Here is a 4,719-nt window from a genome sequence, read left to right as displayed (position 1 = left end):
TTTGTGACTTGATCTGAAAGCTTTTAAATGTAAAGAATGATCACAGCACCATTTAGGTTGGAGAAGACCTTTAAGATCGACTCCAGCCATAGTGCTAGGGGTAAAGAATCTTGGAAACCTTCACCTGTAATTTCCTGAAGTTCTTCCATTAAATCACTCCTTGCTTATTCAAGGGATAATATTAGTTTATCCCTGATACAAACAGAATGCTTAGAAACAAAAGAAGTTTTCAAAGAATTTGCAGAGGGAAAAAAAGTTTTTAAAATTATTACAGAAATAATGTAATGTCAGTAGTGACATCTTGCATCTGTGAGAGATGAACAAGACCAAAACCAACAGCCAGGCCAGACTCTGTGGTGTGTATGGTGCGTGCATTATACACTTTGGCAGGGTTTTTTTAATCCTTTAGAGGAACAATGTAGAATGGCTAGTGCTGACTTTTTAAAAACTTTTTTTGCCCTGGAAATGATGGCTGGAAAGTGCTGCGCGGGGCTGGGGAACAGAATGAAGCAAATGGGTGCGGTCTGGTCGATGCCATCGGTGCAGTCGGTGAGCTGGTTCAGGCAGGGGCGGGAAGGATTGCCGAAGCACGCATTGGTGGTTCAGTGGTAGAATTCTCGCCTGCCACGCGGGAGGCCCGGGTTCGATTCCCGGCCAATGCAACCTGTTTTTTTTGCCGGCGGAGAAGCCGCCGCTTTTGTGGCCGCCGCGTTTTGATTTTCCCCGTGGGCTCCCGGGCGGGAGGAAGCGGCACCGGGCCGGGCTGGGCGGTGCCGGAGGCGCGGGGCAGGCGTGGCCCGGCGGAACCAGCGGCCGCGAGGGGAGACGGGGAAAAAAAAAATAAAATAAAGAAGAAAAAAAAGAACGCCTGGAGATGCCGGGGATTGAACCCGGGACCTCACACATGCGAAGCGCGCGCTCTACCACTGAGCTACATCCCCGGCTGTGAGGGCCTTTCGCCGGGCGCCCCCAAATGGAGGGCGGGCTGCGGCCTGTGCTGGTGCCGGTCCTGTCCTGCTCTGTCCCCACACAACTCCCTCTGCCGGCACCGCGCTCCGCCCGCACCGGGACACGGCAACGGAGCCCCGCCGGCGGCAGTGGGACACAGCCGTGGAGCCCCGGGACACGGGCACGGAGCCCCGGGACCAAGACTCGGAGCCCCGGGGGCGGCAGCGGCCCGTCCGTGTGCGGGGAGCCGCAGGCAGAGCCCCGGGCCTGGGGCAGCCCGCGGTGCTGATCCCCCAGCGGGGACAGGACCCGGCGGGTCTGGAGCCCTGGTGCTGACGGAGAGGAACCCAAACACGTTGTTCCCGTGCGGAGACCCAGCAGAACCAGCGCCGTCCATTGCCTTCACCGGAGCTGCGCGGTGCCGCCGGTGTCAGAACCCAAACGCCATTTCCATGGCAGTGCTGCGTGCCCTCAGTGCAGCCCAGCCACCCCACAGCTCACAGCCTGGGTGGGTGTGAAACCCTAAATCCCACCCCATTCGGGTGTAGAGGGTTTGAAACCCTAAATCCCATCCCATCCACCCTGCCATGGCAGGGACACCTCCCCCTGTCCCAGCTGCTCCCAGCCCCAGGGTCCAGCCTGGCCTGGGGCACTGCCAGGGATCCAGGGTCCAGCCACAGCTGCTCTGTGCCGGGGCCTCACCTCCCTCACAGGGAGGAATACTGGATACTATATTTAATTTATTAAATAAATTAATTTAATTTATTCTCCCACAAGCAGCAATACCAATCCCTCAGGGCCCTTCTCCCCCAGCCATTCCCATTTTGACATCCATAACCTTGGCCACTCAGGTTTTTCCATCCTGTCAGAAAACAGTGCTTATGGCTTGACTTTCTTCCAGCCAGATTTTAAGAAGCTGCTTTCTGGGAGTTACTGGATCTGGTTACAAACTCTGGTTTGTGTGTAACCTAATGTGCAGAGTAGCCATGGCTCCTCACCAGGCTGAGCCATGGGTGCTAATACCAACCTTGCAATAAAAACACAAAGCAATTTAAATATTTCTCTTCAGTTTTTTCTCTTTTTGTTTACTTTCCTGTAGAGTTTGGAATAGCCAAAAATGAATAATACAGACATTACTATGGTGTTATGGATTTGTCAGCTGTGATGGACAGTCACTCAGTTGTGGAACTTCCCCTCTGGGAGGTGGAAGAAGGCAGAGCACATTCTGCCTGCTGAGAAGAGCAGCTCCACATCCAGAGCCTATCAGCAAGTGTTTAATTCCTGTCCCTGTGGCAGCAATACAAGTGCTGCCTATATTGATGTGAAACAAGGCTTCTCTTCTAGCCTGGTCTAACTATCCTCTAGACCTCATCACCTGCCAAACACAGAAAAGGTGAATTATTCAGGAAAGATACAGCACTAGGATGCTGCAGGAGAAAATAAGCTGCCATAAGTGACCGAGAAGGAAAATAAAATGCCCATGGATGGATGTGAATTACGGGGTGAAGCCCCAGCCCTAGCAGAGCTGTGTGTTCATAAACAGCAGGGAGCAGGATGGGGCCCTGTCCTGCTCCGGGCACAATCACATCCCTGATCCTTGCCACCAGGGCACATCCTTGAGGGCACATCCCTGAGCCTCCCCACTTCCCACCAGGGCACATCCCTGAGCTCCCCACCACCAGGGCACATCCCTGAGCTCCCCACCATGGCACACACCTGAGGGCACATCCCTGAGCCTCCCCACTGTGTCACATCCCTGACCCTTCCCACCAGGGCACATCCCTGAGCCTCCTCACCATGGCACACACCTGAGGGCACATCCCTGAGCCTCCTCACCATGACACACACCTGAGGGCACATCCCTGACCCTCCCCACCATGGCACACACCTGAGGGCACATCCCTGAGCTCCCCACCACCAGGGCACATCCCTGACCCTCCCCACCATGGCACACACCTGAGGGCACATCCCTGAGCCTCCCCACCATGACACACACCTGAGGGCACATCCCTGAGCCTCCCCTCTTCCCACCAGGGCACATCCCTGAGCTCCCCACCATGGCACACACCTGAGGGCACATCCCTGACCCTCCCCACTGTGTCACATCCCTGACCCTTCCCACCAGGGCACATCCCTGAGCCTTCTCACCATGACACACACCTGAGGGCACATCCCTGAGCCTCCTCACCATGGCACACACCTGAGGGCACATCCCTGAGCTCCCCACCACCAGGGCACATCCCTGAGCCTCCTCACCATGACACACACCTGAGGGCACATCCCTGACCCTCCCCACTGTGTCACATCCCTGACCCTTCCCACCAGGGCACATCCCTGAGCCTTCTCACCATGACACACACCTGAGGGCACATCCCTGAGCCTCCTCACCATGGCACACACCTGAGGGCACATCCCTGAGCTCCTCACCATGACACACACCTGAGGGCACATCCCTGAGGGCACATCCCTGAGCCTTCCCACTGTGTCACATCCCTCACTCTTCCACTATGGCACATCCCTGAGCTCCCCACCATGGCACACACCTGAGGGCACATCCCTGAGCCTTCCCACTGTGTCACATCCCTGAGCTCCCCACCAGGGCACATCCCTGACCCTCCCCACTATGGCACACACCTGAGGGCACATCCCTGATCCTCCCCACCAGGGCACATCCCTGACTCTTCTACCACTGCACATCCCTGATCCTCCCCACCAGGGCACACCCCTGAGCTCCCCACCAGGGCACATCCCCTCCCCACCACCAGGGCACATCCCTGATCCTCCCCAGCTCGGTGGCCGGCCCAGCTGGCCGGAGCCAGCCCCTGCTTCCAGGAAACACTTTGTCATCTTGTTTCAATGCGGCTGGATGCCGGCACAAGCTCCACATTCAGCTGCCTCTAAGGACTACATTCACCTCTTTGTGTTTGGGTTTCTGTGCTGACATCAGGGAAAAACAATGTCACTCTGTTATCTGGCAGCCCCTCCGCATTCCTTGGTGGGATTAACTCATTCCTGGTACCTCGGGAGGGAACCTCAGCCTTTCAGGGAGGCCCTGGGGACGGGCTTTTCTTTGATCTACTCAAGTTTCTGGTTTTTCATCAATTCTCGTCAGACACACGCACAAACTCGAGTTTTCCAAGCATAAGCTCGCTGTTTTCCAAGCGACTCTTCTGCACGCTGGTGGAGCCTACAAGAGCTCTGCTCCAAAGTCCCCAGGCTGCATGGGAACAGGGATCACAGCAGGGCTCTGAGGACACAGATGGACAAGTCTGTGTTTCCTCCTAGCACAGCTTCCTACCACGGCACTTGTTGCCAGGATTAAATGTTTACACTCCAAGTTCCCTCTGAAAACCAGCGCTCCCGTTCAGTAGAGTGCAGCAGCAGAGCCCCGTGGTGTAAGACAAACAGGTGAGGAGCATTGATGCGGTGGATCCAGCCCTGGAGCAATGCCAGAGCTGTGGGTCTCTGCTCCCAGGTGTGTCTGACACCTCCTGTAACACCTGAGCCCACCTGGCACCAGCCATTTACACTTAAATACATCAGATTCTTTTTCTTTCATCACATGGCCATATCATCGATTTGTTTGAGGTATCCAAACGAGGGGGTGCAGAATTCCAACCTGAATTCCAGCCTCTTTTCCTGGAGCAAAGGAGGCTCAGGGGGCCCTTGTGGCTCTGCACAGCTCCTGCCAGGAGGGCAGAGCCGGGGGGATTTGGGATCGTCCCAGGGCACAGGGACAGGAGCAGAGGGAACGGCCTCAGGCTGGCCCAG

The 4,719-nt window shown here is 56.1% G+C and overlaps 2 non-coding genes across 2 annotated transcripts; one reads left to right on the top strand and one right to left on the bottom strand.

Annotated features, from left to right (window-relative positions):
* Positions 1-591: 591 nt before the first annotated feature.
* Positions 592-662, top strand: TRNAG-GCC (transfer RNA glycine (anticodon GCC)). Its single transcript has one exon. It is a non-coding gene; the product is annotated as a tRNA-Gly (tRNA).
* A 207-nt stretch (positions 663-869) lies between these two features.
* Positions 870-941, bottom strand: TRNAA-CGC (transfer RNA alanine (anticodon CGC)). Its single transcript has one exon. It is a non-coding gene; the product is annotated as a tRNA-Ala (tRNA).
* Positions 942-4,719: the final 3,778 nt, after the last annotated feature.

The sequence above is a fragment of the Molothrus ater genome, chromosome 7 (genome assembly GCF_012460135.2).
Source record: "Molothrus ater isolate BHLD 08-10-18 breed brown headed cowbird chromosome 7, BPBGC_Mater_1.1, whole genome shotgun sequence".
NCBI lineage: Eukaryota > Metazoa > Chordata > Aves > Passeriformes > Icteridae > Molothrus > Molothrus ater.
This window is presented reverse-complemented; position numbering and strand designations above follow the sequence as displayed.